The sequence below is a fragment of the Bufo gargarizans genome, chromosome 5, assembly GCF_014858855.1.
Source record: "Bufo gargarizans isolate SCDJY-AF-19 chromosome 5, ASM1485885v1, whole genome shotgun sequence".
Taxonomy (NCBI): Eukaryota; Metazoa; Chordata; class Amphibia; order Anura; family Bufonidae; genus Bufo; species Bufo gargarizans.
Window position 1 is genome coordinate 117,599,451 of NC_058084.1, and position 27,755 is coordinate 117,627,205.

At 43.7% G+C, this 27,755-nt stretch overlaps 1 protein-coding gene across 1 annotated transcript in view; it reads left to right on the plus strand.

Annotated features, from left to right (window-relative positions):
* The window catches only part of RALYL (RALY RNA binding protein like), a 641,777-nt gene that overhangs the window by 106,467 nt on the left and 507,555 nt on the right, over window positions 1–27,755 (plus strand). The window lies entirely within an intron of this gene.

Genomic DNA, 27,755 nt, shown 5'->3' on the forward strand with positions numbered 1-27,755 from the left:
ATAGCTAAAATGACAATGAAAGGAGAAGTTATCATCATGTGAGATTTCAATCTTCCAGATATAAGATTGATGATAGGAAGAGCTGAGACACGCCTCCTGAGCTGTGATAGGGAGAGCATGGACACGCCCCCTTAGCTGCAGCAGAGAAGACATTCCCCTTGAGCTGTCAGCTCGATATAAATGTAGCAGAGCAATGAATGGGGATATCTCTGGATCCATGTGAGGTACAGGGCTGGCGTGGCTTTGGTCGAAAGAAGTTGCCATGTGCTTTATGATGTCTGATTTTCATTTTTTACATTAGTCATTGGATAACCCCTTTAAGTCCCTATTACATTGCCTGATGTTTGTGCTCAATTGCACAGGCCAATGGAAAATAAATGTGGTAGAAAGGATTGCTACTGCAGTTGTTCCTCCCATATTTGGTTCTGTTATTGGCAGCACATCCCCGATTACACAGGGAGATGTGCTGCCTATAATTGACATCTTTTATACTGAGGAAAGTAGACCATCAGCCAACAAACAAGAGTTTGCTTTCTCATGGGCTGCCTAGCTGCTCGATTATACAAGCCAATTATCAGTAACCAGCGTGTCTGAGTGCTGTTTTTAAGTGGCCCGAAAGTCGTGCAGTCTAATAGGGCCCTTACAGCCAGACATTGCCTCTATTTATAGCTGTTTGCATGCCTCTCTATTGCAAAGTATGAGGTAGTGTGTCATATATGACAGATCTACTACTGCCTGAGACTGCTGCGCCCTCTGCACTTTGAACACTGAACAGTCTAACACTTGTAATGGTGTCAGTCAGGGCACACCCCCAACTGGTAACACCCAGTTGTGCATTAATTCATAAACTTTTAGTAGAAATAATAGAGGAACACTGTGACATAAAGTCATAAGAATACTTTATGTGCTCCAGAAAAACCATTTAATAAGTAATGCAATTACTTAGGGCTCATTCAGACGAACGTAAGAGCTATATCCCATATTGCGGACCGCAAATGGCATTGACTTGAATGGGTCCGCGATCCGCAAGATACAGCAAAAGATAAGACATGTCCTATCTTTTGCGGAGCAGAGGCATAGATCTGAAGCCCACGGAAACACTCGGAAGTGCTTCTGTGGAATTTCGAGTCCGTGCTTCTGCACAGCAAAAGATAGGACATGTCCTATCTTTTGCCATATTTTACGGATCGCAGACCCATTCAAGTCAATGGGTCCACGATGCAAGGCAAGATTCACACGGCCAGTACCCATTTATTACGGACTTCTATTTAAGAAATCTGGAAACTATAGCAACTGCTGTTCAATTAATTATATTTGACACTGTGGAATGTTATCTGTAAGAATGCCTAGGACCACACTGCAGGTCTACTATATTTTATTAACCCACTGAGATCATGATACACAAACACAGCAGCCTCTAAAGAGTTAAACAAGAATGTCAGCTCTGCTACACATGGATATATCAATCAAAGGGAGATGCGTGGACTGAGTGACAGAAGTGAAGATGATTTCATAAGTGTATTCTCTTCCAAAGTGTTATGTGAATAACACAGGATGGTTGCAGATATTTCTTCACAGTATTGTCAGATTAATCACTTGGCCCAGATGGTGTGCACCCACATGTTCTGACAAAAGTCTCTAACAGACCACTCTGTTTTATTATTGCAACTTATTTGCTCAACAGAAAAGAAAAGTACAAGTGGATTCAGCCCCAGCGGCAGTATCACTTATCTACTGTGAGAAAGAGGATAACAAGCAGCACTCTGTGGGGGGAATTTATCATAGACTGGTGTTTTACAACATTCTACAATATCCCCTGAGCTACCTCAGCATCCTCCAGCAGTCCGTGCACCTAAACTGAAATCTACAACACCTAGGAGCTGCCGTACATTTCAGTCTTCTTTTACACCAGAAAACTGGGGTAAAAGAAGATTAGTGGGCTGAGCCCACTGGTGATGCCCCTTCCCACCCTCAACATGCTCTCTTCTTGGGAAAGTGGCAAGTGTAGCAGTGTAGAAACGCCACCAGCTCTACTATGAGGTTTCTGACTTTTTTTACACCAGAAAACTGGTGTGGGGCGAATGACAAATTCCCCCCTCTGTCTCACTCCAAATGAGTGTGCCCCATGTAATAAATATTCATACCTTTTATATGCAGGGGAGTAAATAGAAATGATTGGGTCCCATAGCAAGAATATAAATATGGTCCCCTAACTCCGCCCACTACCTACCCCTGGCCCATCCCACCACCTGCCCTGGCTCCTCCCCTGCAACCCCTGTATTCCTACTGACCCAGAGAATTAACGGCATAGGTCAGTTTTTACGCAAAGGGAATGTCGTAGGAACAAAACCCGTATAACGGTGGAGGAATTGAATTTTTTTTCCAATTCCTCCCCATTTGGATTTTTTGGGCCTGCTTCCCACTACTTTGTATACCATATTAAAGTACAACTTGTCCCGCAAAAAATAAGCCCTCATATGGATATGAGAACGGAAAAATCAAAAAAGTTATGGCTCAAGGAAGATCGGGAAGAAAAATGAAAGTGCAATAATGAAAAAACTCCGGTATTCTAAGGGTTATAGGGGTTATCAAACCCCTATTATACCCCCCAAAATTCCCAGGCACTGCATACAGGTAATACTTATGCCCGGGGGGAGGTGTGCAGCCAATAGCAGGCCACAACGGAAATGAGCCTCCTTACCATCACCCGCAATGCTAGGGAGGCTCGTTCCCATCGTGGACTGAGATTGACTGCCCCCTGCGTCACCGGATGTTTTCATTCTCGGTGGTGGACGGGCTGGCATCAGCGAAGTGGGTGCCAGGGAGCGGGCTAAGTATTACCTTATGAGGTGCCCGGTCATTTTGGGGGGCATTACAAGGGTTGGATAACCCCTTTAACTCTTTGCTGCTAATGCTTAGTGTGCATAAACACCACCAAACCCCATCCTCCCCCCGCACTGCAAGGTGACTGAGTGGGTATGTGCTGCTGGGCACACTGTCCTCTATCAGCAAGCAGAGTTCACGGAGGAGCACATATTCCTGAGTGCACATTTTCCTGAGGCAGTAACTCTGCTTGCAGCTGCCCCCATCAAGAACGCTCTTTTGAACATTTTATAACTCAAGTAACTGGCACTGCTCTTAATGTGGGCAGCTCAGCTGTGGCACAAAAGGGCAGCTGGCAAATAGTGTTTTTGGGCTGGTGGCGGTGATGCTGGGGGTAGCCTGCATGGCTGTGTTCAGTCAGTGACCGACCCAACCGTTCTCCAACTTCTCCAGTCCGGTGAGTGGCTGAGATGAGGCAGGTGGCAGCGTTTGAGCGGAGCACGGTATACAACTGCTGTGCCCACGCCCTCAAAGTTCTTTCTGCTTGAGCCTTCTGCTCTGCTTTGCACTGCAGTTATGTACTATAAACTGAGTCTGCATCTGCAGATGTAGGGGGTGGGGCCTTCCACGCACTCTGGGCTACGGAGCCCCATAGCAGTTGTGTGGTCTGCCTATATTGGCGGTACACCACTGATTATATGGTCTGTACAGATTTTGTACTCATATGATGTTTCAGATTGTCTCTCACTCGACTTGGCTGAATCGTATGTAAATTGTTTGTCTGCCTTGCAATAGAGAACCTGTCACTATTGCAGATTACTTTACTGTAAAGTAGTTGTTCAGGCATTTTATGTAAAAGAAAAAAAAGAAGTTCTTCAAGCTCCCCTGCCAGTCTCTTTTTCTGGTCCCTCTTGGCATGGAGGAAATGACAGTTGAGACAATCACTGGCTGCAGTGGGAACCTGCCTCTGATTGGCTGAGCAACCATGTCCTATGTGCAGTATTGAAAGGGACAAGGAAGTAAAGACTGGTGGGGGGCTGTAACACATCCCAACACCGGAGAGGGATTAGCAAGGTGAGTGTCCATTTATTGTATGTTTTTCACTATGGGTAGCCTATTTTAAGAAAAAATTGCAATGGTTGGGAAACCCCATTTATAGTCTTTAAGTGTCATCATATGATTTTAGGGCCAAAATTCTGGGCTGATTGTTTTATTTATATATCCTTACAGGATACCAAGTTCCAAACCCCCTTAAAAATTTAAGGAAATAGGAACTACATTCCCTCCTAGGTGCAATACATATATTGGGCCACAACAGGTCATACTGTAGGGTCAGCAATGAGGTTGAGGTTGGTCTCTGCAGGACAAAAGCTCCAATTAGGCACGGATGTGATTGTTTGGTAATCGGAGGCTGTTGGGGATCTGTCCATTGTGATTTTTGGGGTTATTTTTTTATGGAGAATATTGTTTGAACGTTAGAGTTATCCTACAAATTAAAAATATATATTTGGTGTAATGCACACCATTAGTTTGACTATATCAATGCAAAAATGCTGCTATTCATTCTTCTAAAGGCTATGGTCAACTTCAGGGCAATTTTTTATGATTGTGTTTTACTCATTTTGGGCTAAAATAATTTTGTCAATTGATCTTTATTAAAACTTTTAAGCATTTTTTTTTTAAATACAGGATTTAATCTGTTTGCAGAGTATCGCTTCTTGATGCCATTAAAGGCTCATGTGAAGCCTTATCTATAATCTCCTGACCTCATAAACACACATAATAGCTAAATTCTTATCAAATTGATAAGAATATGGCTTAAATTAGTGTTTATGAGGTCAGGAGATCAGAAATAAGTCTTCTCATGCTTCTCAGTGCCAGTCTTCACAGCTTATGATACTCTACAAACAGACTGATTTTAGCCCCTGTATCTCAAAAATGGCTGAAAATATTTAATAATAAATAGTAAAGACCAACTGAAAAAAAAAGTTATTTTTTAGCCCAAAATGAGTAAAATGCAATAATAAAAAAAAATTGCTCAGAAAGTGTCTGTAGCCTTTAAGCTTCTTTACTCATCCCTCTGCCCTTATGGGCAATCTCCCAGGAATGTATTGTAGTCAAGTCTTGCTAACCCTACCTCCTCTGTTGCCAAAGCTCTGTTCTCCTCTCCTCCTCCCCTTCATAGAAATTAGTTTGTGGCACACAGACTAATAATTTTACTAATAAATGCCACTATAGTATGCAATGACCTCCTCCTCAATGCCCTTGTCTACTGTTTAGACACTCTATATAGCTATAAATGTAGATAGATAGATAGATAGATAGATAGATAGATAGAATGTATTTATTTCTGAAAATGTATAAGCACGGATGAAGGAAAGAAAGGTATCCTGGCCACTGCACCTACTTCTCTATGAGCTTACTATTCCGGCACTCAGGGGAGGGAAAAGGATCAGGGAAACTACTAGACATGTGAGTCCACCACTGAATTCTGGAGAAGGTGGACCAGAGGGGCACTACCAGAGAGGAACGTGAAACATTTGTAAAACTAAAAATAACTTTATTCCATGTATATTTGAATAATATATCACATGAAACCCCCTATTTAATGCATAGTGTAGGAAGGTACAAGGGGTCGTCATTGATGGTAGGTATGTGTCACCGAGGTTCCTGGCCTCGGTGAAGTAAGAGCAGCTATTTTCATGTGTCAATGGCAGCTAATGCCGATTGACACTTTTGCTATTTAGTATGGCTATAAATAGCTGATCCGGGACGGCTGTTATTGGGATTAGTCAAAGTGCTGGGTGGGTGACTGCTCCCCACGTTCCAGGCCGGGTTTTTACAGCACATGGCTATCCTTAAAAAGGCAGCTGGGCTCAGCAGCAGAGAACGCCCTGTGTGTTGTGATCTGAGCCCTGTGCTGGGCTGAAAAGCTGAACCCTGTGTGTTGGGAGAGCAGGCCAGCCACCTAAAGCCTGCATTTAGACTGCTGGAGGCAGAACCATCAACAAGGTGATGTTTTTTGTTAGGCATGAACTTTCTACTTGGTGTGAACAAACACTAACCCTGCAAAGAGTGTTTTTTGTTTGACCCTATGTGTGAAAAAACACAGACATTTGAATTACGAACTTGCACTTTGCCTCTGTACTGCACCCCAACTACCAGAGCGAATCCCCACAATAGGGGAATACTAAAAACTAGCTGAAGGACACTGCTTCGCTCGGGTATATTTAATCAATTTCACTTAATGTTTGTATGTGTTGTTAAAGGATATCAACACTATCCACTATAATAGTGACATCTACAACACCCCGCTCCCAAAACAGTGACCCCCTTAACTTTGACCTTTACAGCAGCCTTCCCCTTTAACATTGACTTTCAGCATACCACCCCCTTGACAGTGACCTCCACAGGGGCCCGACCCCTTAAGAGTGGCCTTTACTAGTTTGGGGGCATGTCCTTTTGAACAGCTCACTCTAAGACAGCAGCACTGTATTGTCTGAGTGTGAGCTGCAGGAAGAAAGTAACTCTCCCTCCCACCCCTACAGCTGACAGAAGTAGATTTTTACCTTCATTTCTTCAATCCCCATCAGGTCAGGAGTGGAAGGGGGCGTGGCCAAACCAGATCTGGGCATGGCTTAGTGGGGCCTAGAAGTTGATTTTTTACTTCATTTTTTCAATCTCATTCGGCTGAGGAGTGGGAGGGGCAGGCATAACTGATTCAGGGGCGTGTCCTTTTGAACAGCTCACTCTAAGACAGCCGCATTGTGCTGTCTGAGTGTAAGCTGCAGGGAGAAAGTCAACCTCCCTCCCACCCCTGCAGCTGATAGAATAGATTTTTACCTTCATTTTTTCAATCGCCGTTGGCTCAGGAGTGGGAGGGGCATTGCCTAACCAGATCAAGGGCGTGGTGTAGCGTGACCTGGCGGCGGGGTTTTAAGTCTTTTGAGGGTGGACTCTCTGTGGCAGGGGGCGTGTCTGGGCTCCTTCCTGCAAGAGTGATGCCCCTCTGGGCACCTTACTGGCTCATTTGCATACCAAATAAACTGGATTTTCAGATGATAAAAACATCTATTGCTAGAGCAAAGGCACATCTTGAAATAAGCTACTAAGTGCTATTAGGCCATGGCTTTACTTCAATAGCTGTTATCCTGTTGACAGATTTCCTTTAACCACAGGTTTATACCCCCCTAGTGACCAGGCCCTTTTTTACAAATCAGCACTTCACAACTTTAACGGTTTATTGCTCGGTCATGCAACTTGGCACCCAAATGGATTTTACCTCCTTTTCTTCTCACAAATACAGCTTTCTTTGGTGATATTTGATTGCTGCTGACATTTTTTGTTTTTCCGATATTAATCAAAATAAGCCGCAATTTTCAAAAAAAAGTGTATTTTTAACTTTCTATGGTTAAATTGTTCAAATATAATTACATTTCTATACAAGTTTGTGTCAGAATTTATTGTTTATTGTGCTACATGTCTTTGATAAAAAAAAATCCAATAAGTGTATATTTATTGGTTTGCGCAAATATTATAGCGTTTACAAACTATGGTACAAAAATGTGAATTTCCGCATTTTGAAGCAGCTCTGACTTTCTGAGCACCTGTCATGTTTCTTGAGGTGCTAGAATGCCAGGATAGTATAAATACCCCCCAAATGACCCCATTTTAGAAAGAAGACACCCCAAAGTATTCGCGGAGGGGCATGGTGAGTTCATGTATGATTTAATTTTTTTTCCCAAGTTAGCGGAAAATGACACTTTCTGAGAAAAATCTATAATAATCAAGTTTCCATTTCTGCTAACTTCTGGCAAAAATTTATTTTTATCTCCTACGGACTCACTATGCATCTTGGGGTGTCTACTTTCCGAAATGGGGTCATTTGTGGAGTGTGTTTTCTGTTCTGGCATTTTGGGTGGGGCTAAATTGTGAGCAACCCTGTAAAGCCTAAAGCTACTCGTTGGACTTGCGGCCCCTTTACGCACCTAGGCTGCAAAAAAGTGTCACGCATGTGGTATCGCCCTCCTCAGAAGAAGTAGGGCAATGTGTTTTGGGGTGTATTTTTACATATACCCATGCTGGGTGAGATAAATATCTCTGTAAATTGACAACTTTCTATAATTTTTTTTTTAAAGTTTCATTTACAGAGATATTTCTCACACACAGCATGGGTGTCACTACCAGAGCTTTGAGACGTTCTCACAACTCTGTTTCTCCACCCCTGTGATGATGTCACTACTAGAGCTTGGAGGAGTTCCCTCTGCCCTGTTTCTCCGCCCCTGTGATGAGGTCTTTACTTTCTGTTTCCTTCCTCCCAGCTGTCCCTCCTGTGTTTGATTTCGCTGCCTTTAAATCACCCCTCCTCCTTTGTAGTGGTGCGGATTATACTTTTCATTTGAGCTGTATCTCTCACTTGAGTATCTTCACCTGTGTGATATCTTTTCACTGGATCTGTGTTCTGCTGAAGCAAGTTCTTCGGATATTGTCTGCTGACTTTGGATCTGCTTTTACTGCAGCTGCAGCTCCTTCAGTTAAGTGTTCAGACATTGTGTGTTTCTGTTTCTTTGCTGACTGGATCCGAGGTGACCCCGGTTCCGTCCATATACTGAGCAGGGCACCGGTGGCCGTGCCCCTTTCACTATTGTAGGGGTTTCAGTGGTCATCAGCCTTAGGTACGCGGGCATGTCTCGATCCACCATCTGGATCTGGACATGTGCATATCAGCTTAGGGAGAGCTTTTAGGGTCTGTCAGGGGTCACCCTTTATCCTCCCTAGTTTGGGTCCTGTCAGTTGCTATTTACTGTGTAGGCTCTTGTTGCTCACTTACAGCCGTGACATTGGGTATATGTAAAAATACACCACAAAACACATTGCCCTACTTCTTCTGAGTACGGCGAGACCACATGTGTGACAATGAGTACCTTTAGGATTTCGCAGGGCGTTTTTACGCATTTGGATTCCAAACTACTTCTCACGCTTTAGGGCCCCTAAAATGCCTGGGCAGTATAAATACCCCACAAGTGACCCAATTTTAAAAATAATACACCCCAAGGTATTCTGTGAGGAGCATGGCGAGTTCATAGAAGTTTTATTTTTTTGCCACAAGTTAGCGGAAAATGATTTTTATTTTATTTTTCTTTCCTTGCAAAGTCTCATATTCCACTAACTTGTGACAAAAAATAAAATTTTACATGAACTCGCAATGCCCCTCTTGGAATACCTTGGGGTGTCTTCTTTCCAAAATGGGGTCACTTGTGGGGTATTTATACTGCCCTGGCATTTTAGGGGCCCTAAAGCGTGAGAAGTATGGAATCCAAATGTCTAAAAATGCCCTCCTAAAAGGAATTTGGGCCCCTTCGCGCACCTAGGCTGCAAAAAAGTGTCACACATGTGGTATTGCTGTACTCAGGAGAAGTAGGGCAATGTGTTTTGGGGTGTCTTTTTACATATACCCATACTGTGTGTGAGAAATATCTCTGTAAATGACAACTTTTTCCATTATTTCATACAAAATTGTCAATTTACAGAGATATTTCTCTCACCCAGCATGGGTATATGTAAAAATACACCCCAAAACACATTGCCCTACTTCTCCTGAGTACAGCAATACCACATGTGTGACACTTTTTTGCAGCCAAGATTCGCAAAGAGGCCCAAATTCCAATGAGTACTTTTAGGATTTCACAGGGCATTTTTACGCATTTGGATTCTGTGAGGGGTATGGTGAGTTCATGTAAGATTTTATTTTTTGTCACAAGTTAGTGGAATATGAGATTTTGTAAGAAAAAACAAAAAAACGAAAAAAAAAAATTCCACTAACTTGTGGCAAAAAATAAAAATCTTCTATGAACTCGCCATGCCCCTCAAAAGTGATCTTTATAGCGCCGCAGCGATTTTACGGTGTTTTTGTGGAACAGAATTGCGGACCCATTCATTTCTATGGGGACAGACTTTGTCCCGCTCGGATCTGGAATTGCGGATCTGCACTTCCGGGTCCGCACTTCCGTTCCCGCAAAAATATAGAACATGTCCTATTCTTGTCCGCAATTGCGGACAAGAAAAGGCATTTTCTATATAGTTCTGGCAATGTGCGGATCCGCAAAGTGCGGAAAGCACATTGCTGGTGTCCGTGTTTTGCGGATCCTCCGATCCGTGGATCCACAAAACACATACGGACATCTGAATGGAGCCTTACATAGGGGTGATCAGGGAGTCTATATGGGGTGATCAGGGGTTAATAAGGGGTTAATAAGTGACAGGGGGTTGGGGGGTGTAGTGTAGTGGGGTGGGGTGATTGGTGCTACTTACAGAGCTGCCTGTGTCCTGTGGTGGTCGATCCAAGCAAAAGGGACCACCAGAGGACCAGATAGCAGCTTTATCAGACGCTGTTAACAAAACAGCGTCTGATGTAGATTGTAAGCCCTCACGGGCAGGGCCCTCTCTCCTTCTGTACCAGTTTGTAACTCATCTTGTTTATGATTAGTGCAATTGTCTGTGTTATGTATGTGCACCGCTTATCATATGTACAGTGCTATAGAATGAATGGCGCTTTAATAATAAATAATAATAATATACCTTTCTGATGCGATTATTTTAACATCTACAGCCTGCCAACGAATGATCATCGCTGGCAGGCTGTAGTATAACTTCCGAACAGCGCGCCGCTGTGAACATGCGCGCGTTCACGCAAAATCTCGGGTCTCAAAAGATTACGCCGATCGGCGTTAGTGTGACCTGAGGGAGCCGCCGCACTTAGGCCGATCAGCGTTAGTGTGACGGGAAGAGCTTAAAGCTCTCCTACAGCAGTGAAGGTAAATGGCTGGGTTGTTATGGAAACCTTGAGTAAAACTGTGTATGTGAAGGCTGGATTACCTGCGAGCTTCTATTGGCTGATAATGGTCATGTGACCAAACTTTTATTGGCTAATGCATTTTTTGGGAATAACTCAGGAACGGTACATCCTAGAGAGCTAAGACCTGGTCTAAAACCTTCCCGGACACCTGATGTACCTGTGTGCCAAATTCCTTTAGCGGACATACATACATACACACATACACTCAGCTTTATATATTAGATGTGCTGCAAAAATGACAGGCATATACAATCTAGCTATATGTGTGAAAGCTCTGATATCAGGTAGCGTTATAATGTGCACCTTTCTTCCTGATAGTACTTGCCTCATTTTCTAAATTGACCTCTGCTATTATCACTAATTATTTAAATGATATGTAATCTGAAGCGCATATCATTATCACAAGGGCCCTGTATAGGCGAGGGAAAGGCAATTCAATGTGCACAAACATGCGTGCGGGGCCTAATCTGCAACGAGCTCCTATTTATCTTCCCTGTCAGTCTAAACTCTGATCAAGCAGCTCAAATAATCTGCATATTATGCAAACAACGTTCTGCCGTTAAGTTGGCGCTGTTTATATTCGGCGAAAAGATGAAAGTAATGGTCCACTGTCAGGGTGGATGAAAGGAAATTGGATCTTGTCACTAAGGTGATTAATTTATTTTAAGAAATTAAAGGTTCTGATAGAACAAAGAGGGGATCTGAAATATCCTGCTATTTCCACCGAATGAAAAATGACTTTATATGCTTCCTGCCTGATTGGATTACTGCCCACTCTGCCAGTGTAACCACGGGGTTTAGGAATGGAGTAGTAGCTGGGGAAAATGCCAGATATGTAGCGAAATGAGCTGTTAGCCAAAGCAAATTTCTTCAGGGAAAGGTTAGCTCAGCAAGTCATCTGGGAACAGAATGGCAACAGAACATGGAACTTTTCTATTTCAATACTTTCATGCTCGTGCTTCTGTTAAAGGTCACATTATTTTATTTGCAGCGTTTCCTTCCAAATAATATCAATGTTATTGTAAATCTCAGGGAAAAAACTAACAAAAAAAACAAACATGGAGTTAGAAAAACAACATGATTTATACCGAGTAACATGGTCCACGGGGTAGAGCAATAGTCGAGGAATAACAAATGGGAACTTTGTATGTGGCATTCAGAGCTTTTATCATCGGGCATTCTCGCTAAATGGCAATTAAGGAAGCAAATTGTGAGCCAATAACTCACTCAAGAAAGGCAATTTTATTCTGCGTCTGTTCCCGGCCAAGCCAGACGTGAACGGCACATCAGACAGAATGCCAGGACAAAGTGGCCGGCCTGAGATCTGCAGCATTTATACAGGAGCATGGGTGCTTGCTTGGTAATTGTGTTCCGTTTTCATTGATGCTTTCGGATATTTTTTGTTACTGTCGCTCTTTTTTAGCCATTTGACAGCTATTTTCTTTTCATTTCATGTAAATTTAACCCCTTAGTGACCAACCTGTATTGGAAAGCAAATTGTTTTCATTTTTTTCATCCTTACTTTCCATGAACTATGACTTTTAGATTTTTCTTTCTATATAGCCGTACGAGGGATTATAATTATTTTTTTTATTTTTTTTTGTGGGACAAGTTTAATGGCACCATTTAGGGAAAGACATAAGTAATAAAGAGCAAATTTGTGGAAATTCCATTTGATCCAGTAGTGTATGACCAGAAGGAATTCCCCCTGAATCAAAAGTACTTTAAGCTCCCTGAAAATCTGCAAAAGACATTCTAGTTCTCTCTCTCTCTCTCTCTTCTCTTTTTGTACTTTCTATATATATACGCTGGGAATAAAGTTTGGGGTGAATATATATATATATATATATATATATATATATATATATATAGCAAAGAAAATCTGCAGCACTCCTTGAAGTATAAAAAAAAATTTGTAGTTTTATTCACACATGTCAAAATTAGACAACGTTTTAGTTCTCTCACAGAACCTTCCTCAGGTCAGGTGAACATAAAGTGCATATGTGCAAGTATAAGTACATCATCACATTGTAACCAATTAATTCATCAACCAATACAAAACCAGTACACTCCCATATTTAAGGCAATTCATTCATTATCTCAATGTGTATAGATAGAGACGTCTCACAGTGCTTCTTCATTATTTCAATAACAATCATGATTATTCGTCACCATATTTAGTGGATAAAAGTGCATAGAATAGAGTGCAAAGTGCAGTATAGATACTATATAATAAAATACCTTGCTGTGGCTACATGCGGTGGAACAGAAGGAGATGGCGTCTAAACTTGTATGGAGGCACGCCACTACTCCGCGTCTCTTCCTCCTCAATGCGCAGTACATAACTCCTATGCGTCATCCGTAGGCGGAGACCTAGCGTCATGACGTCAGATTCGCTCCGTCAGCGGCTACCACGCACACACGCGTGCCAGTACGCTGCGGCAGTGATCCGAGCCCTGTCACAGGTCTTTTCCGCCATTTTTCTTTAGAGCACTCGTTTGGGCAATATCTTGCGCCTTTTACTCCTTCTATTCCCTCTATCCACTTACCAACCAGCTAAGGTAAACGCCTGAACCATACTTTCAAAGAGTACAATTATACAAAATACATCACATTATGATGTGGGTCAATCATGTAACATCCATTGGGTCCACCCCATACAGCATACTAGATACAAACAGAGATAGGAACAGCAAAAATTTTGACATGTGTGAATAAAACTACACATTTTTTTATACTTCAAGGAGTGCTGCGGATTTTCTTTGCTGTTTAAGTCCTGAATCGAGGGACCACCGCGGGCACCTTACAGCTACAGCTGTATATCAAAAGGAGTGCTGCCTGACTTTTTCTATGGATATATATATATATATATATATATATATATATATATATATCTCCTCTCTCTCCTCTTTCTTATCTCCTCTCTCTCTTTTCTCTTTATCTATATATAAAAATTCTTCTAAATTGCATCACATGAAATTTTGATTCTATAGAATTGATTAGCTAATTTCTATACATGTCATTGATTCACTTTTATTAACTCTTTATGAGGGGATGGAGAAAACAACAATTCCGCCATTGTCCATTTTATGTTTAAATGTTGCAGCATTCACTTTGCAGCATAAATAACATGCTAACTTTATTATCTGGGTCTCTGAATATATAAACGTTTTAAAAAATAAAATAAAAAACATGTTTTTTGCATCTTCACATCCTGACAGCTATAACCCTTTTTATTGTTCCTTTGATGATATTAGTTGAGGGCTTAATTCTTATGTGACAATCTGTAGTTTTAATTAGTACATAAACATTTTGATTAGAGTTGAGCGAACACCTGGATGTTCGGGTTCGAGAAGTTCGGCCGAACATCCCGGAAATGTTCGGGTTCGGGATCCGAACCCGATCCGAACTTCGTCCCGAACCCGAACCCCATTGAAGTCAATGGGGACCCGAACTTTTCGGCACTAAAACGGCTGTAAAACAGCCCAGGAAAGGGCTAGAGGGCTGCAAAAGGCAGCAACATGTAGGTAAATCCCCTGCAAACAAATGTGGATAGGGAAATTAATTAAAATAAAAATTAAATAAATAAAAATTAACCAAAATCAATTGGAGAGAGGTTCCATAGCAGAGAATCTGGCTTCCCGTCACCCACCACTGGAACAGTCCATTCTCAGATATTTAGGCCCCGGCACCCAGGCAGAGGAGAGAGGTCCCGTAACAGACAATCTGGCTTCATGTCAGCAGAGAATCAGTCTTCATGTCATAGCAGAGAATCAGGCTTCACGTCACCCACCACTGTAAGAGTCCATTTTCATAAATTTAGGCCCAGCACCCAGGCAGAGGAGAGAGGTCCCGTAACAGACAATCTGGCTTCATGTCAGCAGAGAATCAGTCTTCATATCATAGCAGAGAATCTGGCTTCCCGTTACCCACCACTGGAACAGTCCATTCTCAGATATTTAGGCCCCGGCACCCAGGCAGAGGAGAGAGGTCCCGTAACAGACAATCTGGCTTCATGTCAGCAGAGAATCAGTCTTCATATCATAGCAGAGAATCAGGCTTCACGTCAGCCACCACTGCAACAGTCCATTGTCATAAATTCAGGCCCAGCACCCAGGCAGAGGAGAGAGGTCCCGTAACAGACAATCTGGCTTCATGTCAGCAGAGAATCAGTCTGCATGTCATAGCAGAGAATGAGGCTTCAAGTCACCCACCACTGCAACAGTCCATTTGCATAAATTTAGGCCCAGCACCCAGGCAGAGGAGAGAGGTCCCGTAACAGAGGATCTGGCTTCATGTCACCAGAGAATCAGTCTGCATGTCATAGCAGAGAATCAGGCTTCACGTCACCCACCACTGCAACAGTCCATTTTCATAAATTTAGGCCCAGCACCCAGGCAGAGGAGAGAGGTCCCGTAACAGAGGATCTGGCTTCATGTCACCAGAGAATCAGTCTGCATGTCATAGCAGAGAATCAGGCTTCACGTCAGCCACCACTGCAACAATCCATTGGCATATATTTAGGCCTAGCACACAGGCAGAGGAGAGAGGTCCCGTAACAGACAATCTGGCTTCATGTCAGCAGAGAATCAGTCTTCATATCATAGCAGAGAATCAGGCTTCACGTCAGCCACCAATGCAACAGTCCATTGTCAGATATTTAGGCCCAGCACCCAGGCAGAGGAGAGAGGTCCCGTAACAGACAATCTGGCTTCATGTCAGCAGAGAATCAGTCTGCATGTCATAGCAGAGAATGAGGCTTCACGTCACCCACCACTGCAACAGTCCATTTTCATAAATTTAGGCCCAGCACCCAGGCAGAGGAGAGAGGTCCCGTAACAGAGGATCTGGCTTCATGTCAGCAGAGAATCAGTCTGCATGTCATAGCAGAGAATCAGGCTTCACGTCAGCCACCACTGCAACAGTCCATTGTCATAAATTCAGGCCCAGCACCCAGGCAGAGGAGAGAGGTCCCGTAACAGACAATCTGGCTTCATGTCACCAGAGAATCAGTCTGCATGTCATAGCAGAGAATGAGGCTTCACGTCAGCCACCACTGCAACAATCCATTGGCATATATTTAGGCCTAGCACACAGGCAGAGGAGAGGTTCATTCAACTTTGGGTAGCCTTGCAATATAATGGTAAAATGAAAATAAAAATAGGATTGAATGAGGAAGTGCCCTGGAGTCCAATAATATATGGTTATGGGGAGGTAGTTAATGTCTAATCTGGACAAGGGACGGACAGGTCCTGTGGGATCCATGCCTGGTTCATTTTTATGAACGTCAGCTTGTCCACATTGGCTGTAGACAGGCGGCTGCGTTTGTCTGTAATGACGCCCCCTGCCGTGCTGAATACACGTTCAGACAAAACGCTGGCTGCCGGGCAGGCCAGCACCTCCAAGGCATAAAAGGCTAGCTCTGGCCACGTGGACAATTTAGAGACCCAGAAGTTGAATGGGGCCGAACCATCAGTCAGTACGTGGAGGGGTGTGCACACGTACTGTTCCACCATGTTAGTGAAATGTTGCCTCCTGCTAACACGTTGCGTATCAGGTGGTGGTGCAGTTAGCTGTGGCGTGTTGACAAAAGTTTTCCACATCTCTGCCATGCTAACCCTGCCCTCAGAGGAGCTGGCCGTGACACAGCTGCCTTGGCGACCTCTTGCTCCTCCTCTGCCTTGGCCTTGGGCTTCCACTTGTTCCCCTGTGACATTTGGGAATGCTCTCAGTAGCGCGTCTACCAACGTGCGCTTGTACTCGCGCATCTTCCTATCACGCTCCAGTGCAGGAAGTAAGGTGGGCACATTGTCTTTGTAGCGTGGATCCAGCAGGGTGGCAACCCAGTAGTCCGCACAGGTTAAAATGTGGGCAACTCTGCTGTCGTTGCGCAGGCACTGCAGCATGTAGTCGCTCATGTGTGCCAGGCTGCCCAGGGGTAAGGACAAGCTGTCCTCTGTGGGAGGCGTATCGTCATCGTCCTGCCTTTCCCCCCAGCCACGCACCAGTGATGGACCCGAGCTGCGTTGGGTGCCACCCCGCTGTGACCATGCTTCATCCTCATCCTCCTCCACCTCCTCCTCATCCTCGTCCTCCTCGTCCTCCAGTAGTGGGCCCTGGCTGGCCACATTTGTACCTGGCCTCTGCTGTTGCCAAAAACCTCCCTCTGAGTCACTTCGAAGAGACTGGCCTGAAAGTGCTAAAAATGACCCCTCTTCCTCCTCCTCCTCCTCCTCCTCCTGGGCCACCTCCTCTTCCATCATCGCCCTAAGTGTTTTCTCAAGGAGACATAGAAGTGGTATTGTAACGCTGATAACGGTGTCATCGCCACTGGCCATGTTGGTGGAGTACTCGAAACAGCGCAACAGGGCACACAGGTCTCGCATGGAGGCCCAGTCATTGGTGGTGAAGTGGTGCTGTTCTGTAGTGCGACTGACCCGTGCGTGCTGCAGCTGAAACTCCACTATGGCCTGCTGCTGCTCGCACAGTCTGTCCAGCATGTGCAAGGTGGAGTTCCACCTGGTGGGCACGTCGCATATGAGGCGGTGAGCGGGAAGGCCGAAGTTACGCTGTAGCGCAGACAGGCGAGCAGCGGCAGGATGTGAACGCCGGAAGCGCGAACAGACGGCCCGCACTTTATGCAGCAGCTCTGACATGTCGGGGTAGTTGTGAATGAACTTCTGCACCACCAAATTCAGCACATGCGCCAAGCAAGGGATGTGCGTCAAATTGGCTAGTCCCAGAGCTGCAACGAGATTTCGCCCATTATCACACACCACCAGGCCGGGCTTGAGGCTCACCGGCAGCAACCACTCGTCGGTCTGTTGTTCAATACCCCGCCACAACTCCTGTGCGGTGTGGGGCCTGTCCCCCAAACATATGAGTTTCAGAATGGCCTGCTGACGTTTACCCCGGGCTGTGCTGAAGTTGGTGGTGAAGGTGTGTGGCTGACTGGATGAGCAGGTGGAAGAAGAGGAGGAGGAAGCCGAGAAGGAGGAGGTGGCAACAGGAGGCAAAGAATGTTGCCCTGCGATCCTTGGCGGCGGCAGGACGTGCGCCAAACAGCTCTCCGCCTGGGGCCCAGCTGCCACTACATTTACCCAGTGTGCAGTTAGGGAGATATAGCGTCCCTGGCCGTGCTTACTGGTCCACGTATCTGTGGTTAGGTGGACCTTGCTACAGATGGCGTTGCGCAGTGCACACTTGATTTTATCGGATACTTGGTTGTGCAGGGAAGGCACGGCTCTCTTGGAGAAGTAGTGCCGGCTGGGAACAACATACTGTGGGACAGCAAGCGACATGAGCTGTTTGAAGCTGTCTGTGTCCACCAGCCTAAATGACAGCATTTCATAGGCCAGTAGTTTAGAAATGCTGGCATTCAGGGCCAGGGATCGAGGGTGGCTAGGTGGGAATTTACGCTTTCTATCAAATGTTTGTGAGATGGAGAGCTGAACGCTGGCGTGTGACATGGTTGAGACGCTTGGTGACGGAGGTGGTGGTGGTGGTGTTGGTGGTACATCCCCTGTTTGCTGGGCGGCAGGTGCCAACGTTCCTCCAGAGGCGGAGGAAGAGGCCGAGGCGGCAGCAGCAGAATAGGCCGAGGCGGCAGCAGCAGAAGAGGTAGCAGGGGGAGCCTGAGTGACTTCCTTGGTTTTAAGGTGTTTACTCCACTGCAGTTCATGCTTTGCATGCAGGTGCCTGGTCATGCAGGTTGTGCTCAGGTTCAGAACGTTAATGCCTCGCTTCAGGCTCTGATGGCACAGCGTGCAAACCACTCGGGTCTTGTCGTCAGCACATTGTTTGAAGAAGTGCCATGCCAGGGAACTCCTTGAAGCTGCCTTTGGGGTGCTCGGTCCCAGATGGCGGCGGTCAGTAGCAGGCGGAGTCTCTTGGCGGCGGGTGTTCTGCTTTTGCCCACTGCTCCCTCTTTTGCTACGCTGTTGGCTCGGTCTCACCACTGCCTCTTCCTCCGAACTGTGAAAGTCAGTGGCACGACCTTCATTCCATGTGGGGTCTAGGACCTCATCGTCCCCTGCATCGTCTTCCACCCAGTCTTGATCCCTGACCTCCTGTTCAGTCTGCACACTGCAGAAAGACGCAGCAGTTGGCACCTGTGTTTCGTCATCATCAGAGACATGCTGAGGTGGTATTCCCATGTCCTCATCATCAGGAAACATAAGTGGTTGTGCGTCAGTGCATTCTATGTCTTTCACCGCTGGGGAAGGGCTAGGTGGATGCCCTTGGGAAACCCTGCCAGCGGAGTCTTCAAACAGCATAAGAGACTGCTGCATAACTTGAGGCTGAGACAGTTTCCCTGGTATGCATGGGGGTGATGTGACAGACTGATGGGGTTGGTTTTCAGGCGCCATCTGTGCGCTTTCTGCAGAAGACTGGGTGGGAGATAATGTGAACGTGCTGGATCCACTGTCGGCCACCCAATTGACTAATGCCTGTACCTGCTCAGGCCTTACCATCCTTAGAACGGCATTGGGCCCCACCATATATCGCTGTAAATTCTGGCGGCTACTGGTACCTGAGGTAGTTGGTACACTAGGACGTGTGGATGTGGCAGAACGGCCACGTCCTCTCCCAGCACCAGAGGGTCCACTAACACCACCACGACCATGTCCACGTCCGCGTCCCTTACTAGATGTTTTTCTCATTGTTATGGTTCACCACAACAACAAATATATTATTTGGCCCAATGTATTGTATTCAAATTCAGCGGGATATAAATTTGAGGCCTAGTATTTAGGCGCTGGGTGACCGGTATGGATTTAGTGACAGAATTAGACTTGGAAATGCACAGAAGCGTGTGTGTGAAGTTATTCTGAATGACCCTATGTGCACCTTGAATATTATATACCCTTTTTGGGATAGATTTCAAATAGCTCTGATATAGCAGGAACCACTAAATTATGAAATTGCTAAATTGGGAATTGTATTTCAACCCAGAACAAAAAATGTGCTTTGACGGACACTAAATATCTTGCCCAGCAACAACAGTACAGCGGTAACTAGAGATTTAGCAGGATATAAATTTGAGGCCTAGTATTTAGGCGCTGGGTGACAGGTATGGGTTTAGTGACAGAATTAGACTTGGAAATACACAGTAGCGGGTGTGTGTGAAGTTATTCTGAATGACCCAATGTGCACCTTGAATATTATATACCCTTTTAGGGATAGATTTCAAATAGCTCTGATATAGCAGAAACCACTAAATTATGAAATTGCTAAATTGGGAATTGTATTTCAACCCAGAACAAAAAATGTGCTTTGACGGACACTAAATATCTTGCCCAGCAACAACAGTACAGCGGTAACGAGAGATTTAGCAGGATATAAATTTGAGGCCTAGTATTTAGGCGCTGGGTGACAGGTATGGGTTTAGTGACAGAATTAGACTTGGAAATACACAGTAGCGGGTGTGTGTGAAGTTATTCTGAATGACCCAATGTGCACCTTGAATATTATATACCCTTTTAGGGATAGATTTCAAATAGCTCTGATATAGCAGAAACCACTAAATTATGAAATTGCTAAATTGGGAATTGTACTTCAACCCAGAACAAAAAATGTGCTTTGACGGACACTAAATAACTTTCCCAGCTACAACAGGACAGCGGTAACGAGAGATTTAGCGGGATATAAATTTGAGGCCTAGTATTTAGGCGCTGGGTGACAGGTATGGGTTTAGTGACAGAATTAGACTTGGAAATACACAGTAGCGGGTGTGTGTGAAGTTATTCTGAATGACCCTATGTGCACCTTCAATATGATCTACCCTTTTAGGGATAGATTTCAAATAGCTCTGATATAGCAGAAACCACTAAATTATGAAATTGCTAAATTGGGAATTGTATTTCAACCCAGAACAAAAAATGTGCTTTGACGGACACTAAATAACTTTCCCAGCTACAACAGGACAGCGGTAACGAGAGATTTAGCAGGATATAAATTTGAGGCCTAGTATTTAGGCGCTGGGTGACAGGTATGGGTTTAGTGACAGAATTAGACTTGAAAATACACAGTAGCGGGTGTGTGTGAAGTTATTCTGAATGACCCAATGTGCACCTTGAATATTATATACCCTTTTAGGGATAGATTTCAAATAGCTCTGATATAGCAGAAACCACTAAATTATGAAATTGCTAAATTGGGAATTGTACTTCAACCCAGAACAAAAAATGTGCTTTGACGGACACTAAATATCTTTCCAAGCAACAACAGTACAGCGGTAACGAGAGATTTAGCAGGATATAAATTTGAGGCCTAGTATTTAGGCGCTGGGTGACAGGTATGGGTTTAGTGACAGAATTAGACTTGGAAATACACAGTAGCGGGTGTGTGTGAAGTTATTCTGAATGACCCAATGTGCACCTTGAATATTATATACCCTTTTAGGGATAGATTTCAAATAGCTCTGATATAGCAGAAACCACTAAATTATGAAATTGCTAAATTGGGAATTGTACTTCAACCCAGAACAAAAAATGTGCTTTGACGGACACTAAATAACTTTCCCAGCTACAACAGGACAGCGGTAACGAGAGATTTAGCGGGATATAAATTTGAGGCCTAGTATTTAGGCGCTGGGTGACAGGTATGGGTTTAGTGACAGAATTAGACTTGGAAATACACAGTAGCGGGTGTGTGTGAAGTTATTCTGAATGACCCTATGTGCACCTTCAATATGATCTACCCTTTTAGGGATAGATTTCAAATAGCTCTGATATAGCAGAAACCACTAAATTATGAAATTGCTAAATTGGGAATTGTATTTCAACCCAGAACAAAAAATGTGCTTTGACGGACACTAAATAACTTTCCCAGCTACAACAGGACAGCGGTAACGAGAGATTTAGCAGGATATAAATTTGAGGCCTAGTATTTAGGCGCTGGGTGACAGGTATGGGTTTAGTGACAGAATTAGACTTGAAAATACACAGTAGCGGGTGTGTGTGAAGTTATTCTGAATGACCCAATGTGCACCTTGAATATTATATACCCTTTTAGGGATAGATTTCAAATAGCTCTGATATAGCAGAAACCACTAAATTATGAAATTGCTAAATTGGGAATTGTACTTCAACCCAGAACAAAAAATGTGCTTTGACGGACACTAAATAACTTTCCCAGCTACAACAGGACAGCGGTAACGAGAGATTTAGCAGGATATAAATTTGAGGCCTAGTATTTAGGCGCTGGGTGACAGGTATGGGTTTAGTGACAGAATTAGACTTGAAAATACACAGTAGCGGGTGTGTGTGAAGTTATTCTGAATGACCCAATGTGCACCTTGAATATTATATACCCTTTTAGGGATAGATTTCAAATAGCTCTGATATAGCAGAAACCACTAAATTATGAAATTGCTAAATTGGGAATTGTACTTCAACCCAGAACAAAAAATGTGCTTTGACGGACACTAAATAACTTTCCCAGCTACAACAGGACAGCGGTAACGAGAGATTTAGCGGGATATAAATTTGAGGCCTAGTATTTAGGCGCTGGGTGACCGGTATGGATTTAGTGACAGAATTAGACTGGGGTATGGCCAAAAAATAACCACACTATTGCTGGTTAAATGCACTTGGTGACGGGCGCAGCTTGCCCCTGATGTAGTATATGGCCAAAAAATGAACAGACTATTGCTGGTTAAATGCACTTGGTGTCACAGCTTGACCAACCACACTACTGAGGGTTAAATGCACTTGGTGACGGGCGCAGCTTGCCCCTGATGTAGTATATGGCCAAAAAATAAACAGACTATTGCTGGTTAAATGCACTTGGTGTGACAGCTTCACCCTGATGTAGGCTTTAGCCAGAAAACAACCACACCATTGAGGGTTAAATGCACTTGGTGACAGGCGCAGCTTGCCCCTGATTTTGTATATGGCCAAAAAATGAACAGACTATTGCTGGTTAAATGCACTTGGTGTGACAGCTTCACCCTGATGTAGGCTTTAGCCAAAAAACAACCACACCATTGAGGGTTAAATGCACTTGGTGACAGGCGCAGCTTGCCCCTGATTTTGTATATGGCCAAAAAATGAACAGACTATTGCTGGTTAAATGCACTTGGTGTGACAGCTTCACCCTGATGTAGGCTTTAGCCAAAAAACAACCACACCATTGAGGGTTAAATGCACTTGGTGACAGGCGCAGCTTGCCCCTGATTTTGTATATGGCCAAAAAATGAACAGACTATTGCTGGTTAAATGCACTTGGTGTGACAGCTTCACCCTGATGTAGGCTTTAGCCAAAAAACAACCACACCATTGAGGGTTAAATGCACTTGGTGACAGGCGCAGCTTGCCCCTGATTTTGTATATGGCCAAAAAATGAACAGACTATTGCTGGTTAAATGCACTTGGTGTGACAGCTTCACCCTGATGTAGGCTTTAGCCAAAAAACAACCACACCATTGAGGGTTAAATGCACTTGGTCGCAGCTTGTGCTGGCGCACCACAAGACACAAAATGGCCGCCGATCACCCCAGAAAAATGTGACTGACAAACGGTCTGGGCAGCCTAAAAACAGTGAGCAATTGAGGATCAGCAGCTCAATGATCCACAGCTGCAGATCGATCAGTTAATCAAGTCCTTTGGAGGAGTTAATCTGCCTAATCTAGCCCTACTGTCGCAGCCGCAACCTCTCCCTACGCTAATCAGAGCAGAGTGACGGGCGGCGCTATGTGACTCCAGCTTAAATAGAGGCTGGGTCACATGGTGCTCTGGCCAATCACAGCCATGCCAATAGTAGGCATGGCTGTGATGGCCTCTTGGGGCAAGTAGTATGACGCTTGTTGATTGGCTGCTTTGCAGCCTTTCAAAAAGCGCCAAGAAAGCGTCACAAAAGCGCCAAGAAAGCGACGAACACCGAACCCGAACCCGGACTTTTACGAAAATGTCCGGGTTCGGGTCCGTGTCACGGACACCCCAAAATTCGGTACGAACCCGAACTATACAGTTCGAGTTCGCTCATCCCTAATTTTGATGACTCTTTATTCCTTTATACAGTGTTTACCGTGTGGGATAAAGAACATGATCATTGTATAGTTTATGTAGGTCGTTATGGAGGCAGTCATACGAAATATGTGGAGGGTTTCTTATTATTTCAGTTTGTTCCACCATAAAAACCAAGCAAAAAAAAAAATATATTTCTTCTGCAATAAAAGGATTTTTCTTTTAACCTGGGGATTTTTTCTTTAAATATGAACGTTGGGAAACGTTTCATCTTCATAGAATTTTAGTTCTTAAATTCTATGCTGATTTTTTTCCTTATATATCCTTATAGAAGTCCAAACTCTCCAAATACCAAATACCCTCTTTCCACTTTCCCTCTAAGGTGCAATACATACTGTATATTGGGCCACAATAGAGCATGCATAGGTCAGGAAGGAGGTTATGGTTGCTCTTTGCAGGTAAATGCTCCAGTTAGGCAGGATTGTGATAGTTTGGCAATGGGATGCCGTTAGGAATCAGTCCACCATTTTTGTTATTTTTGTAGGGTACATATTGATTTAAAGCTATGTTTTATTATTAAAAGAATTATCCCACACATAAAAAACATCTGCAAACTACTAGTTTCACTATATCAATGCAAAAAAGCTGCTTTAACTCTTCTTTACTCATCCCTCTGCATCTCATGGGCAGGCAAGAGCTTATCCCACGTGACCAGCACCTGCATCTCCCAGGAGTGAATTGCAGTCAAGTCTTGCTAACCCCACCTCCCCTTTTGCCAAAGCTATGTTCTCCTCTCTTCCTCCCTTAATAGAAATTAGTTCCTTGCACATAAGCCAATGATTTTAGCAATAAATACCACTATGGTATGCAATGCCCCCTCCCCAATGTCCATTTCTACTGTTTAGACAGAGATATAGCTATATAACACACCTCCTAAAAGTGCCAGCTTGAAATAAATCTAGCAGGACAATTGTAGCAATGAATGGGGAGATCTCTGGATCCATTTGAGATACAGGGCTAGATCTAGCTTTGTTAGAAAGAGATTGTCATGTCCTAGATGATTCATTTAATTATTTTCAAAAATTAATCATGGGATAACCCTTTGAACCCCTTGAAGTTAATCATGGGATAACCCCCAAACCGCAAATAACTGCTCTGCCTATGTAGGCCCCATCCACTTTTGTCCCAGGATAGTTTGCAGGGGCAGTTTCTATAAATTAGGGACAATCTCTCTCTCTCCAAATTTGGGACTGTTGGCAACTATGAATCCCTGAGGCAAGGCATAATAGGGATACACAGAAGGCAGACCTGGGGTCCTTAACTAAGCGTCTGCCTACCATTCAAATACATTGGCAACTGAAAGATTAAATTAGCTGGGTGCCGATGGGTAACAAAGCGAACCCCCTCCCTCTCAATCCACTTAGATGCCACGGTCACTATTGTCCATGGCATCTAAGGGGTCAAACAGCCCTGAATGGTAGTTATGCTTATTCAGGCCATCATAGCAGGAGCTCAGCTGCCATAACAAGGCTGAGCTCATGTACTTTTCCTGCATGGAAGACCTGGCTGCCATAAAAAAAAAAAAAAAACTCAGCCTAGCTTAAGATCCCTTAGTGACTGCTGTAAAAAGGCATATTAGTGGTCACTAAGGGGATAAAGGGGCTGTTTGACCCCCAACCCCTAACCCAAAATTGATTAATGCTGCAATGTGTTTAAAAAAAAAAGCCACTCAACTTTTGTAAGCAGCTCTGATTCATACTGATTGTCCCATCCCCACTATTTTCAGACATACTCCTCTGGGAGCAGCATATTTGTCTAACAACAAAACGATTAAACAGTTGAAATCCAACTTACCCAAAATGTATCTCCCCTGACATCTGCTGTTGGGGAAGAGTCAGAGGAACCCATACACATTATACAGGTGAAACTAAAAAAATTAGAATATTGTGCAACGTTCATTTATTTCAGTAATAGAACTTAAAAGGTGAAACTAATATATGAGATAGACTCATTACATGCAAAGCAAGATATTTCAAGCCTTTATATGTTATAATTTGGATGATTATGGCTTACAGCTTATGAAAGTCTTAATTTTGAGGTACCCTGTGCTCAGGGTATGTGGATTAATTAGGTGACTAGAGTGTGACACTTTGAGCCTAGAATATTGAACCTTTTCACAATATTTCTGTGAAGGTTCTCATTTATCCAGGTCATGTTATATATCTGTAAAGAATAAATCAAGGCAACTGGACGTACTGTAGATTTCTTGAAAACGTTTCACTCGTTCTTCCAACGAGCTTTCTCAATTCTGAGTGATTGTACAAAAATTCTGGGAATACAGTCATGTGAAAAAATTAGGACACCCTTTGAAAGCATGTGGTTTTTTGTAACATTTTTAATAAAAGGTTATTTCATCTCCGTTTCAACAATACAGAGAGATTAAAGTAATCCAACTAAACAAAGAAAACTGAAGAAAAGTCTTTTCAAGATCTTCTGTAAATGTCATTCTACAAAAATGCCTATTCTAACTGAGGAAAAAGATAGGACACCCTTGCCCCTAATAGCGAGTGTTACCTCCTTTGGCTGAAATAACTGCAGTGAGACGGTTCTTGTAGCCATCTACCAGTCTTCGACATCGGTCTGAGGAAATTTTACCCCACTCCTCAATGCAGAACTTTTTCAGCTGTGAGATGTTTGAGGGGTTTCTTGCACGTACAGCCCTTTTCAAGTCACCCCACAGCATCTCAATGGGATTCAAATCTGGACTTTGACTTGGCCATTCCAGGACTCTCCATTTCTTCTTTTTCAGCCAATCTTTGGTTGATTTACTAGTATGTTTTGGGTCATTGTCATGTTGCATGGTCCAGTTCCGCTTCAGCTTTAATTTTCTAACTGATGGTCTCACATGTTCTTCAAGCACCTTCTGATACACAGTAGAATTCATCGTGGATTCTATGATGGTGAGCTGACCAGGTCCTGCTGCAGCAAAGCAGCCCCAAACCATGACACTTCCACCTCCATGCTTCACAGTTGGTATGAGGTTCTTTTCTTGGAATGCTGTGTTTGGTTTACGCCAAACATGTCCTCTGCTGTTGTGTCCAAATAATTCAATTTTGGACTCATCTGTCCAAAGAACATTATTCCAGAAGTCCTGGTCTTTGTCAACTTTATCTCTGGCAAATGTCAGTCTGGCCTCGATGTTTCTCTTGGAAAGCAAAGGTTTCCTCCTTGCACACCTCCCATGCAAGTTAAACTTGTACAGTCTCTTTCTGATTGTAGAGGCATGTACTTCTACATCAACAGTAGCCAGAGCCTGCTGTAGTTCTCGAGATGACACTTTAGGGTTTTTGGAGACCTCTTTTAGCATCTTGCGGTCTGCTCTTGGGGTGAACTTGCTGGGGCGACCAGTCCTGGGCATGTTGGCAGTTGTTTTGAAAGCCCTCCACTTGTAGACTATCTTCCGGACAGTGGAATGGCTGATTTCAAAATCTTTTGAGATCTTTTTAAATCCCTTCCCAGACTCATAGGCTGCTACAATCTTTTTTCTGAAGTCCTCTGACAGCTCTTTTGCTCTCACCATGGTGCTCACTCTCACTTCAACAGTCAGGAGCACACCAAACTAAATGTCTGAGGTTTAAATAGGGCAAGCCTCATTCAACATGCAGAGTAACGATCTACTAATTATGTGCACCTGGTGTGATATACCTGTGTGAGATCTGAGCCAATTTAAGAGGGAATACATGTGAGGGTGTCCTATCTTTTTCCTCAGTTAGAATAGGCATTTTTGTAGAATGACATTTACAGAAGATCTTGAAAAGACTTTTCTTCAGTTTTCTTTGTTTAGTTGGATTACTTTAATCTCTCTGTATTGTTGAAACGGAGATGAAATAACCTTTTATTAAAAATGTTACAAAAAACCACATGCTTTCAAAGGGTGTCCTAATTTTTTCACATGACTGTAAATATGTAACTGAATCCACATCTTTTCACAATATTCTAATTTTAAGTTGCATTAATGCAACTCCTTTAAAGTTGCATTACCTAAATAAATAAATTTTTGCATGATATTCTAATCTTTTGAGTTTCACCTCTATAGTTGGCCAAACCTG